General features: G+C 34.1%; 1 protein-coding gene across 4 annotated transcripts in view; it reads left to right on the forward strand.

Annotated features, from left to right (window-relative positions):
• LOC118746209 (regulating synaptic membrane exocytosis protein 1) overlaps positions 1–15044 on the forward strand; it is a 322168-nt gene that overhangs the window by 115518 nt on the left and 191606 nt on the right. The gene's annotated exons all lie outside the window — the stretch shown is intronic.

The raw sequence follows: 15044 nt of genomic DNA on the forward strand, positions 1-15044 counted from the left end.
AGATTTTTATCACTTTCCACTATGTTAACTTATAAAATGTCAAATGAAAACAGCTAATTTTGTTTTCTTTTGAAGACGGTTACTTTGATGCCGATATAAAGCCGTAAGTATAAACACTAGAGCGAAATGTGTACGGTGCCAATGCGCTTTCAATTAAGCCGATTATTTTGTGCGCATAAACGTAGTAACAGTGTGATTGTGAAGTTCCAAAGAATTTATGTACACGTGCGCGAAGCTGCTGCGCTTGTTAGGAGAACAGCCAAGCCAGCAAAAAATCCGAAAGTTAATCCGAAAACGGGACCAAAAGTGGATGAAACGCGGACTAGTTCTACAAAAATACCGAAAATGGTTGTGAAAAGGGTACGTTTTCGGCTATTTTTCTGAAAATTTTCTGATTTAATTTTTCGTTGACAAAACGTACTGGGGAACTACGCTTAAAAGCCAAATACACCACACAAGCGGCATGACAAACCAAGCGAAATATCCCTTTGCTGCAAGCCATTTGTGTTGCGTATGGGGTTTGACGAGCCGCTGAAAGTAATTTTAATAAAATTAAATTTGATTGTGATTTTCTGGCCGCCATGTTGAAGTTTGGTCAAACCGCTTGCGTTATGTATGGAAAGTGTAAAAATTTGCTCGCACCACTAGTATACTCTAGCCACTAGCGGCACCCCAGGCATACGCTGCCGGCATCCCAGGGTGCCGCGGCACCCACTTTGGGGAAGCCTGTCGTGGAATATAGCAAAAGTGAGTGGTGCGCATGCTTCGAGACTATTCCAAGCGTTGGAAGTGCGTGTCTTCCAATGCCGGCCACCAGACCCCGCACTGCAGGCATTATCCTCTCTGCCATTGCCCTGAGTATTACCGAAGTTTCGTAGTAACTGTGTTGTAGGTTGGATCACGTACAACCGAGTTTGCATAAACAAATTGTCATTGAGGCAGTGATATGGGAAGCGACGGCGAATTGGAAAGCCTCGTGAACAGTGTTGCCACGCCGTCTCAAGAAAATGTATCCCTGACCAAGCCAAAAATGTATCCAAATGTATCCAATTTTCTTTATTTACATATACATCTCATAACTTGTAAGAAAACCAAATATTTTCATGAAAAAGACATAATTTAACCCATGCTAAGGACTTGGAATACATGTGCATAAAATCAAACATTTGTAATTTTAATTTATAAAGTACATTTTTTGTGCATATTTTGCAAAGTAAATATAATAAATAGCAAGTACACTCTAAAAAGAGCATGTAAAACTACTACTGAAAAGCATCTATTTTTCAACAAGAATCTGTATAAATATACGTACAGGATGTTCAGTATTTGATTTTGAACTTGAGATCTTTAAAATATACACATAAACACACATATGTAGAATGTTTAAAATTACAAAAATTTTCAAACTACAAATACATTTCCTACTAATAATAAACATTACTTTATTTTAAACATTTTATGTGTAAAAGTAAACAGGCAAAGATTAATTTTATTACACGGCTTGCAATATTGCATACATTAAAAGAGGAAACTGGTTACCTCTCTCAATATGCGCAAATAAACAAAATTTTTTAGAGTGTATTTAAAGTCTTTTCAGTAAAATTAATAAAAGTTTCCTTAAATAAATCAAATTTAGTTTTTTAAACTACATTGAAATCTTCTTTCTTTTTAAATTAACAAATGAAAATATTTGATATGAAAGAGATTACTACAGAAAGAGTATAGTTTACTTTACATATATCGTCGTTTAAAGAACAAAACCGCGTATCGTCAGTCTGCAACACCGCGTAACTGACATTTGCTGCCAAAAATTGGATTTGCTCACACAAGCTCTTGGCTTCGTCCTGAAATATACTAGCCAGAAATGCGATTGCTTTATAAAAAAGAGAACCATTTTGAAATATAAGTGTTTTTACTCTAAAAAATAATTTATGCAACCTCACATACGTGGTTTTGCATTTTATTGATACGCGGTTTTGCATTTTGTTGCGGTTTTGTACTTTAAACGACGATATGTATGTATATTAAGATCTTGCTTAAAGCATCCTTTTAAGCTAATTAAAGCAATTGGGCTTATCCTATTTTGGTGGGATCTCTTCATATGTTCATTGCTTCGTTTACAAAAAAAAAAATGCTTTAATTTCAAGCTTAAGTAGCGATTCTTTATACGTTTAGAAAACGTAATGCTTTCTACCATCTTTAATGAAAATCGATTTTGAACGAAAAAAACTTTATAGGAAATATAAAATTTTGGCCTATTTTAAAAAGTATCCACTTTTATACTGACCGGACAAAATTAGTATCCTGCAAAAATTCGTCTAAAAATGTATCCAATTGGATCTGTTTAGATCCAAACGGCATCTCTGCTCGTAAATCGCGGTGAGAGCACCGTATATTTATGTACATATGTATATTTCGGCGAAAAAACATAAATATTTTCATTGTCATTGGAATGAAAGTGTTTCCAGAGGGGGCAGTGATTGTGGTGCAAGTAACGGTTTGTCACTGTTTTACTCAAGCGTTATGTGCACGTGTGTGTGTACGCGCACATATATATGTATGTATATTTTGCTTTATGCATTGGTAAATATTACTTAGTCTCTCACATAAAGAGATATGTTACTTTATCACTGAATCGTTACGCATTGCTTTTGTATCATAAATAGAGCGTCCTCAGCGTACTTTGTTGCAATTTCCAATGAAAGAAACAATGGCGGCGCAAGTGGAAGCCATCACAATTTTATGTATTTTGCGGTTTTGTTTAGCTGAAGCATTCCGACGTATCAGTCAATCAAGCTGTTACAGAGCGTATGATTGGCGTGTCACTTTTCTAAGTACATTTGTATTTGTTTTACATATGTATTTGCATGTATGTAGGTATGTATGAGTATATAGGTCCATTGAGTATCTGAATTGCGGAAATTAAAAAAATGTTAAATGGTATGAGAACAGGAAAAATATTAAAGTTCGATGACTTAGTGTAGTTTATTTAACAGGCTTAAAAAAAGATCATCGCCATTTTTATAAAAGAGCTTATAGGACACTTTTTCTATTTTACATCCACCCGCGGGCAAGTACAACTTACCACTTAACATTTTTCATATTTTTACAATTTTTAGCACGCATATTTAACAGATAATAATAATAATAACAAATAATAACTTTCTATATCAAATAAAGAAAACAAAAATTTTTGGTGAAATATATTTCATTGATTTTTGTTTGAAAAAAATTTAAAAAAAACTGCTTATAATATCATAAACTGATTAGTAAAGTAAAGTGAAATCCGTGCAGCCGTTTCTGAGTGCATCGTGTCGGGTTTTAATATCACCAAATTTCAAATCTCCCTGTACTGATAAAAAAGTTCTAACTTCAATAAATCTTATCATATATCTACAGGCCCAAGGTCTTTGCTTCGTCGTATCATATTTGAAGTTCGAAAGAACGATACAAGTCTAATTTATTATAAATATATACTTGGTTAGATCGGTATGACTTTTCGAAAAGGTGGCAAGCCTAATCAGCGATGTTTTAAAACTAAAGTTTTCATAAATCTCTTTCGATCAACACTCAAATTTTAATATTTTATACATCTCGCATATACATAGTTGACCAACTTCGACTCAAACAGCTGGAAGTCCTTTTCAAAAGTGTTTTCATACTAAAATCTTCTTGAATCTCTTTCGTCTAACATTGTGATACATATTTCAATTAACTGATGAATTAAGTTGAATTTGTATTTTTAATATTTTTATTGAGCTTTGTACCACGATTGTTTATTAGGAAAAATTGAAAAAGCAACAAAGTCTAAGCGGTAGAAGTTATAGCAGCTATTTCGGAGATCACCACATCTCTTCATCAGACTTCTTTTTTCTAGACTTCAGCAGGGATCGAACCTGCGAATTCGATGTTTAAAGTCAGAAGCGTTAAACAATGAGCTATGTACATCCCGTAAACTCTTGTTGCTAATTCATTTTCCTTATTCAACCAACTACTATCAAGTGCAGCTGATTTGCCGCTATTTAAACTCGACAGCGTGGTTGTTGTTGTCAATTCTATACATCCATTTGCTTATTTGCTTTTTTGTATAGTTTAAGGCAGGCTCTTCCTAAACTATGTATTTGTCAATGTTATTGTGGCTTATCAACATTTTTATTTTTAATATTTTTATTGAGCTTTGTACCACGATTGTTTATTAGGAATTTGATTTTTCAAACATGTGGTAACCCTCCTATCGGAAATAAAAATTTCTCAAACCTCTTTTCCTTAAAATCTTTTTTTTTAATTCATCTAACTTTCTAAATATTTTGAACGTAACTTTTCAAACATGTGGCAATCCTCTTCAAACATTAATAATATTTGATTTCTATTTAATATAGTTTGTATAGAAGTTAATCAAATTCGACTTTTCAATGACAACCCTCTTCAAATTTTTTTTTCAAGTTGAACCTTTTTAAATTCCCTTCGCCTGACATTGTGATAAATAGTTTAATTAACTGATGAATTAAATGGAATTTAATGTCTAAACATGTGGCAAGCCTACAAATATAGTTCAGAAATAAAGCCCTTTCAAATCTTCTTCGATTGATACCCATATTTTAATAATTTATTTAACTTAAAAAAAATATACATTTTTAAACAGGTGGCAACCCTCTTAAAATACCTCAAAAATATTTCTAGTGCTCAGGCTAAAGATTTCTTCACATTCTTTCGTTTGATACAAATATTTTAATATTTAATATAACTTGTGAATAAATTAACTAAATTCGACATTTCAACAGGTGGCAACCATTTTCAAAGTACACTCCTTCATTTGACAGAAATATTTTAATATTTAATATAAATTGTGAATAAATTAACTAAGTTCGACCTTTCAAACAGGTGGCAACCATTTTCAAAGTACTCTCAAACTTAAACCTTCTTAAATCTCTTTCGTCTGAACCCATATTGTGAAACGTATGTTTGTACTTCTATTACCCAATTTCCTTAATTTAACTTGCATATTTTAAACAGGTGGCAACCTAAATATATTTAAGAAATAAAGTCTTTGCAAACCTATTTAGATTTGTACCATCTTTTTATAATTCATCCACCGTGTTAAATAGTTTGAATAGCACTTTATAAGCAACTGGCAATCCTCTTCAAATATTCTTAATGTTCGAAGTAAAAATTTCTTAGAACTCTCTCGCTTGAAGCTAGTATTTTCATATTTTAAATAACTTGCGAATAAATTAATAACATTCGACTTTTAAACAGATGGGAAATCAATTATTAAATAATTCGTATTTAACTTTTTAAACAAGGGCAACCCTCTTCCAACACCTAAAAAATATTTCTAGTGTTCAAATTTTGATATTCAATATCTTGTGTTACCTGAACTCGAATCATGTGGCAACCCACTTGGAAATATCTCCTAACTACTACTTTCTGAAACACCTTTCGTTTGGCACCCTTATGGTGGTACACATTTCTCTTTCCTAATTCCCTTAATTAAAATTGAATTTGATTATTTAAACAGGTGGCAACGCTGCTATAGTTTAGTTAAGAATCAAAGCCTTTCAAAACCATTTTGATTTTGATTGATACCCATTTTGTAATACTTGATTTATTCTTTTAAATAATTTGAATGTAATTTTTTAAAAGATAGCAACCCTTTTCAGAAAAGAAAAACCTTATTGCATATCTGCAGTCCAAGCCTTTTAATTTGACACATCATTTTGGAAAATCGAACAAACTGTGCGGATATGATGGAATTGGTTCCTAAATATTTTTAAGGAATTTTTTCAACAGGTGGCAACTCTTTTCGAAAAAATAAAACCATTTTAAATATTTACAGGCTAAGCGCTTCAATTTTCTACCCCATTTGTGGAAATCAAGCGAACTGTGCAGATCTTATATCCTGGACAAAAAATCCCTTCACGTACTTATATACGTACTAGCAGACCCGGCGAACTTCGTCCCGCCCAAAATTTTTATATATTTTATTGAAACTTTTTGATCCAACATTTTCACCAACAATTCACGTTTACGATTCTCATTGGCACATTTGTCCGCTAAGATTAAGGTTTGGTGGTCATTTGCCGCTTTAAATAACCTAAGGAAAGTATTATATCCGATCTTGAAATTCTCCAGTTGTGCGGCATTTCATAGCACGGTTACTCGCAAAGCGAAATAAATTTTTTCCTCTTCACTCCCTGGCGGCAACAATGACCCGGTTCTATAGTGAATGTCCTAGAAGGTTTACAGTATAGTAGGTGCCAATTTCAAAATGGGTGCGAATCATTGTTCTGTACCTTAAAAGTTTGAACGCATAATAATATTGGAAAATCACATCCATTGGGAACGCAGGACCGTTGATATACTCAATGGTGCAACAGGTCGATTTAATCTGACCTTCACGGCCCCTTTTCTCACTTGGCTATTTTTAGTAATAGCTCGACTTCAGCACCACTTGGCAGCACGTTTTTGCAATAGTATTGCATACATATTTAAAACATTAGCCAAATCGGATCATAAATAAGATTTTTAGTAATAACTCAACTACAGCGCCAACTGTCGGATTAAATTGTGAAACTAAACCATCCAGAGACCCACTCAAATACACAAAAAGTTTCGTTAAAATCCGTACAACCATATAGGAGGATTTCACTCACAAACACACGTACAGAAGAATAATTAAATTCATTCAAAGATAGCTAAAGTTCGGTAGGTTTGTAGGCCTCACACCCCTTTTCAAATAGCCCAAATTTTCTCCATGAGAATGGGCTTGATTGCTGCTATATACATATCTCCATACGAAGTTCCAGTACTGTACCATGAATACTTTCAGAGATATGCAGTATAAAAATTCGATTTATATGGGAGGAGCCACGCCCCCCTTTCCAACAGCTGCCCTCTTTCTTCATGAGTATGCGATTGATTTCGTATATCTCCACACCAAGTTCCAGAACTCTACCATGAACACTTCCAAAGATAGGCAGTATGAAAAATTCGGTTTGTATGGAAGATGCCACGCCCCCTTTTCCAATAGTTCCAATTTTTCTCCAAGGGTATGCGATTGATTTCGTATATCTCCATACCAATTTCCAAAACTCTACCATGCACACTTTCAGAGATATATAGCATGAGAAATTCGGTTTGTATGGGAAGTGCCACGCCCCCTTTACATATAGATTTTGTTCAGCCTAAAACCACTCTCGAGCCTTGCGAAAACTAACAAACGGCTTTCTAAATATAAATTAGTTGAGATATATTATATATTATAATTATATTTTGACAGTATCCGTTGTTTCTGATTGGCGCAAAAAAATCTTGCCTAGTAACGAATTCGCCCCTTGATATGGTCGTTACTTAAAGCTATTTATATTCGAAATTGCATGAAAATTGGAAAACAGGAATCTATAAGCTTATCCAGGCAAAAAGCTACCTATGTACCGAATTTTAAGCAAATCGGACCATAAATACGATTTCTTCGAACAGATCGGTCCCTGGTCCACTTCTCGGACAAAATTGACCATATATGCTGATATATGCTAAAAAGCTACCTACGTACCGAATTTTAAGCAAATCGGACCGTAAAAACGATTTTTCGAATAGATCAGTCCCTGGTCCACTTCTCGGAAAAAATTTACCATATGTCCTAATATATGCTAAAAAACTACTTACGTACCGAATTTTAAGCAAATCGGACCATAAATGCGATTTTTTGGAATAGATCGGTCCCTGGTCCACTTCTCGGAAAAAATTGATCACATATGCTAATACATGCTAAAAAGCTATCTGCGCACCGAAATTTAAGCAAAAATAATATAGCTAAAGAGCTACTTACGTACTAAAATTTTTTTAGCCTGAAATATGGTGGTTACCGAAAGCTATTTGTATACAAAATTTCATGGAAATCGGACCAGCCGTTCGCGAGATTACCTGTTACAAAAAAAAGGGACTTCCCTTTATATAATTAGTATACATATATTTTTGTTGAATAAAATAGTAATTCTTTTCAGAGTTCATTGTTTTTCTATACCAGTAATTATAGAAAATGTTTGCGTGTATACTTACATACTTATACTAGCAGTACCCCGGTGTGCTTCTCTACACCAAATATTGAAAAACGAATGAAAAGTCCTGGAATTTTTGTATATGAAAATTTATCATTTGTTTTATTTCAAAATTTTTGATTCTTTATTTTAAATCTTAATCCAACAGATTTGGATATACAACATTTTTTGTTTTTCCATCTTGGGTATGAATAAATAAACAATTTGGAATGCCAACTCTTGAACAGGCCACGTATAGCTACCAATTCCAGTAATCTACCACAAATATTTCAAGAGATATACCAGATGAAAATTTTTGTTAGTATGGGTGGTGCCCGAATTCGGGGAAACTTAACACAAACCATCTGCATAATAGCCCGACTATGCCGTATAAATTTGGTTGAAATCTTGCACTTATTCTTTATATATAAGATGTGCGGTGCCACGCCCTCTTTTCCAATACTGCCCATTTTTATCCATGAGTATGGAATTATTTGTTATACCTCTATACCAACTTCCAGTACTCTACCACAAATATTTCAAGAGATATACAACAAAAAAATTTTTGTTAGTATGGAAGGTGCCACACCCCCTTTTACGAATTCGGGCAGACTTCACATAAACCATCTGCATGATAGCCTGAATATGCCGTATAAATTTGGTTGAATTCGGTGAAGCCGTTCTTAAGTTATATTGTCACACCAAAAACGTTCACTTATTTTTATATTTTAGTTAGTATGGGTGGTGCCACGCCCCCTCTTCCGAATTCGGGAAAACTTCGCATAAACCATCTGCATGATAAATCGAATATGCCACATAAATTTGGTTGAAATCGGTGAAGCTGTTTTCAAGTTATGAGGTTACACCAAAAACGTGCACTTATTTTTATGTATAAGATGTAGGTAAAAAAATTTAGCTACCATTTTTAGCCACAACGACGATTTTTAGCTCTTTTTTAGCCCTTTTTTAGCTGGAATTTAGCTACCACTAAAAATGTTTCGCGGCAACACTGGTGCTGAGATAGGGCGTTTTTAAATCGGCCGCTGAGGTATGGGCGTTCTTAGAGAAGGGAGCGTGGCACCTCCCATATAAACTGAATTTAAATAATCAAATGCAATTTAAAAAAGTGAATTATGTAATCGAAATATGTTATCATAATGTTAGTGCCAAACGAAAGAGGTTTAAGAAGATTGTAGTTTAAAAATATGGTGAAGAGGGTGGCCACCTGTTTGAAAGGTGGAATTTAATTAAATTACACACGAGTTGTATGAAATATTAAAACGAAAAAGTATTAAGGAATATTTTGTTTGAATATTTAAAGTATGTTATAAGGGTTTGAAGAGGGTTGCCACCTATTCAGATATTAAATTCAAATTATTTCCTAAGTTAAATGAACTTTGTATTATAATATGGCTATCAATCGAAATGGTTCTGAAAAGACGTTATTTCTAAATTGCACTCAGAAGGGTTGCCAACTGCTCAAAAAATCAAATTCAGTTCGAATTAAAGAAGTTAGGTAATTGAAATATGTATCACAATACGGGTGTACGACGAAAGAGGATTAAGAAAATTGTAGTTTGAAAATATATTGAAAAGGATTCTACCTGTTTGAAAAATCAACTTTTATTAAATTATACACAAGTTATATGATGTATTAAATTATGCGTGTCAAAGATATAGAGTTAAAAAAAAATTCTGTTTGAGCACTTAAATATTTTTGAGGTGTTTAAAATGTAATTCTCAATTTAGTTATCTAATAAGTTAAATCGGTTATAACATTACGAATGTCAATATGGTATGAGGGTTTCCACCTGTTTTTAAATCCAAATTTTGCTTGAATTTGGGGAATTATGTAAATGAAATATATATCGCAATATGGTTGCCAGGCGCTACACCTCTTGCTTACGCTACACCGAAGCTTTGTTTGTCATTTCTAAGTTTTAAATATGTTATTATTTGCATTGTTTTCGATAGTAAATAACATTAACTATTTTAGATAATTATACCCTAAGAGGAATATTCGATTATTAACAAAGAGCTTATCTAATATTTTGGAAATTATTTACACGAACACATATAAGCATAGAGCAAGCGTAAGTTTGTGAGGCACTTAAAGTTAAGAATGGATTCATTATTAAGCGCAGGGCCGCTAAGTCTCGATTTTGAATTTCTGCTAGTATTTGTACACTTGAACTTGAATTTAACTATAACTGTAATATAACCGCGGCTCATTGTAGTAGCACCTGCACTGTACGTTCTTATATGTCTTTTACGGTGTATGCTTCTTATCTAAAAATTCGTATTTTACAAAACACACCTTGAACTGTCTGAGCAGTGGCGTTTGTTAAATAGCAAGCAAAAAGCAACATATTTCTTGGTTGTACCTTCCAGGCGAAACGCATAAACACGTACGAGTAGAGTGTTAGACTATGTTCAAACAGGCACCTTATTGGCAATTAAGAATCTTTTCACCAATTTAGGCCTTAATTGTTACACAATTTATCATAAGAAAATTCAAATTATTAATTGCCAATTAATAATTAATTGGCAATCAATTTGTGTCAGATTCTCTATGCAACCCTGCCAGGTATGTTTAATTTTGACTTGGAGATATGTTTATTGGACAAAGAGCAATCAGCTGTTTGTTTCTCCTCTTTTACAGCTGATATTCCGTCAGGGATGGAAGATTTAATTATAAAACTGTACCTATTTTACAGAAAATTTACCTAAAGGTACATAGATGTACCTAAAAAGTAAATATGTATTTATATATAAAGAAAAATAGCAGGTAACAATTCCCATCGATACCACTTCCGAACTCACATAAAAAAAAATGTTTGACTATGAAAAGAATCTCTTGGAGCAACGCAAGACAAAATTATGTTGTAGAAAAGGTGAATCACTTCCTCCTAGTTGTTCGATCTGACGTTTAAAAAAAAAATAAAAATTTCCATCTCTCTGGCGAAATCAACTACAGTTGCGTTACGTTGACCACCCTTCTGTATCATTTGTATTTATTTATTTAAGAATTTACTTCCTGAGAAGCTATTTGGCTACGTTCCAAATATACCTAAAATTGTGTGTTTGTACCGAATGTACTTTCAAACTAAATAAAGGTACGATTGTAATAACTTTTCCATCACTGTAGGTAATCCAACAGCTGATTTCGTATCGCTAATTGGGTAGCTGACGTGTGTGTGAACACTAAACTCAATACCGCTTAATTGCCTCAGCTAATTGGCCTGGTTGAACATAGTCTTAGGGCTGAAAATAAAAGATAATGGTGATTAATAAATCACTATCACAAAAAAAAAAAAAAAATGTTAACAAGCGTCTGTGAGCATTGCCCATTTGAACAATCGGTGAGATTCTATTAAAACACAACTATTTGCTGATCATAAGCTGCATTCAAATAAAGCTAACACACGTTCATTATCTTACAAATGAACATACATATGATTGTATAAGTTTTCGAATCGCACAGTTGGGAATTAGATTTATAAAATAGACCCGCACAGGGGCCCACCGGTTGAACAAGTACTAGCATGCATCATTAAGCTAAAATAGTGGGCATTGAAATTATTAATGAAAGTACATACATATGTTTGTTTGTTTGAAAATAAAAAAATTTAAATGTGAAAATAACCAATGTTTTTGGCTAAGTTCAAATATGGTTGGTTTTATTGAAATAAATTACACTTTAGGGCTTATGGAGAAACTTCATACATCCAGCGAAGCGGGTTAGATCAAATTTGTAAAATATAATTTGATATTTTACATATGGTTTTTCAAAGTCGCTGTATCTTTGGATAACATCTTCATACATTTTTTGCTGTTCTTTTTTGGAGAGGATGTGTTGAAAACATGATAAGTTATTGTTTGTATGCTCTCTTAAAAACACTCTTTTAAAAACACTGGATGGCCTTAACACCTCTGGCGCAAAACTTTTTTTGATGATTTTCGGATCAGCCTAGGAATTAAATCTGAAATAATTTCCACAGGCCCATGTAAGTTATATCCCTGGAAGTTGTCGCAGTAACCTTTTGTAGATACACATGTAGCCCGAAACCACCTAAGGGATAAATATTTTGTGGAGTTAATTCTTTCCATTTAAATAAAAAACGCTCTAAATATGAAAAAATAGGACCACAAATTCGGGTTTTTCAAATATGTGGACCCCTACGCCACTTATCGGGTAAATTTTTATGTGTAGTTATTTCTTTTCATGTAGGTGATATACATTCCAAATATGGACCATATCTGCTCATCAGGGCCGACCGCAGAATTTCTCTTTAGGGAGGTTTTATGTAAAATCCTTTGTAACAACCAAGAAAATTATTGTTTTATTTAGAGTATTCGGCATATTGTACCTATTTAATTGTGAATATAATTAAGCACAACTCAAAGAAAAGTCACATGCAATTCACCGAGGTATAGATAAAAATTATTATTGAGTCAACATTAACATCCAGATTACGATGAAATATTGAGAAAAGCTAGCCCATTGTGTGCTCGTAATCGGCCCCTGCCTGCGCATGCATGACGATATTCATTGAATTATTTTGCAAAACTATAACTAAATAAGGGTGCGATGGGTATAATAGACCACATAAGGTAAAATTTCTGTAGAAAAACCGGAAATATGAATTTTTGCTAATTTTTAATGGATAACAACACAACAAAAATAAAAAACAATCTTGGCACGGCATAAGTTAAAGCTGTTTTTGATAGATATTTTTGTGCTGACTACGAATCCTCAAGCATAAAGTTTCCATCAGCTCTAGATTTTGAAAAAAAACGAGGTCAAGGGTTCAAAAAATCCTGACTTTTGCAATAGTTTAGAAGCTCTAGCAAAGAAACAAAACGAGAGCTCATATTCGATACGCTCTATCTGCAATTTTCACTAAAACTACTTTGTGATATTAGAACCGATCTGGGACCTATACAACGTTTCCACGATTCGTAATTCGTGCTCTAAGTAATTGTCAAATAATTCGTGAATTACCCTGTTTCCACGGCACATTTGTCCTTGTCCTTCGCTATTTATTATTATTTTTATTTACTGAAAATATCGGAGATGGAGAAAAATGTTAGTTACCATTAAACATTTTAATACATAGACAATATTTTATTCATTACGCCTAACTCGTCTTTGTTTTTTATTATTTTGTTTTGACTGTGAAATGTCGATATATTACCGATAAATGTTAGAGAAGGCGCCGATTCGTTCATCCTTTCGCATCGTAACTCGATCTGAATTACCTACAAATGAGGTAATTCGCTCTCAAAATTTTTTATGGCGAATTACGTAATTCGAAGAGTAATTCGATGCCGTATGACGATTGGGAGAGCGAATTACGAATCGTGGAAACGTCTTTCAACCCTCAAACCGGGGGCCGGGCCTGCTGCCCATAAATGGGAGTTTTTAAATATCTCCACACCCGCGCCACCTAGCAGTTTAATTCATTTTTCACTTAGCTTTGTATCGGGTTCTGAGCTAAGTTTAAAGCTTCAGGTTTATATTCATTTTTCTGCGAACACTTTCTTTACAGTCCTCTTAAATGATTTCTGCTTTTAGTTTCGGAATGATTTCGACATTCAGAGCTAAGTTCATTACTAAGTTATCGACTGGAAAGCCATAAACAAAATTCGTTCCCAACTGTGGCAGACTTGATAGCTCCATTACCGAACTAAGCATCTTGAGGGAACCAAAGATTCACGAATTTTTTGTCTATAAGTTTAGCCGAAAATATTATCGACTTTAATTGCTCTTTAGCGCTTAACAGCTACCAAAGAGGCGCAAAACTATGCATTTTGATTTCTCGAAATAGCTTTCTTTGCAACATTATAAAGTTATCAGCCTATAAGCATTAGTAAGCGTAAACGTAATAGTTTAAAAATTTTTTGTGAATTCGAAAACTTTTGCATCACTCATACGCCCCAGCCCCGCTTTCAAATTACATCAATCAAATGGCGTCAGTTTGATCGGCCGTTGGCTGGTTAGCTGACCCACATTACACGCTCGATAAGAACTCGATTTCAATTAGCACACAAAGATGTCAACAACTGCGAAGCCAATGGCCCAAAGCCAACAACCAATCGTTAAATGCGGCATTTCGATGCGTGCGATAAAAACAGTGGAGCCAATGCTTAACGCCTTTGCAACCAAAATGTATGCGCTCGCAAAACAACAAGGCATCCAGCCAAAATAACAAACATACGTAGATACTGTTATTTAGCATCAGTTGCTCATTCACAATAGCACACATTTCCATTGGAACCGAAATGAAGCAAAACAGAAGGCAACAGAATGACAGCAATGGCAGCACTACGCATACTACTACTACGAAGTGAAGGGTTCGTTTAACAGCAACAACAACACCAACGCGCAAGGCAAATGTTAACCTACTATCCACCCACTAGCTGGTTTGGCCACAAAATTTTTGTTGCAACATTGTGGAAAATATTTAAAATGAAAACTAGAACTTGCTTTTGGTCGGCGGCTACGCTCAACAAATCCGTTGGTGTGTGTGTGTGTTTCCTTTTGAATGTAAAAGTATGTATGTACAATGTGTGTATGTTTGTGAGTTTGGGTTTGAGACAGCGTGACTTTATTTTTAGTTCAGACATCGTGGAAGCGTCGCCATGGAATGACACTGGAAGTCTTCAAAAATTTTCCATTCGAGGTTTTTGCAAAATCGAAATGGAATTAGTTTTCGATGAACTTCAAAAGCGTGTAAACATTTTGGCGAGCGTGCAACGCGAACGCCTAGCGGTTCTAAGTGTTTTAATGAGACTGAGTGTGAAGAAAATCATTGAGAAAAAAAACTAACACATAGAATAATAAAATTTCGTCAAAGAAAAAACATTTGACTTTAAAGCCAGTTTCCTTCGCGGCGCAACTTGTGCACGGCTATTATTATAGATTTTGTTGCACACGCGTTTCGACCGAACTTACAGCTGGGCGTATGAAACACCCACAAATTTATTGATGATTTCGTGTTGCTG

The sequence above is a fragment of the Rhagoletis pomonella genome, unplaced genomic scaffold (genome assembly GCF_013731165.1).
Source record: "Rhagoletis pomonella isolate Grant_MI unplaced genomic scaffold, Rhpom_1.0 Rhpom_scaffold_00001, whole genome shotgun sequence".
Lineage (NCBI taxonomy): Eukaryota > Metazoa > Arthropoda > Insecta > Diptera > Tephritidae > Rhagoletis > Rhagoletis pomonella.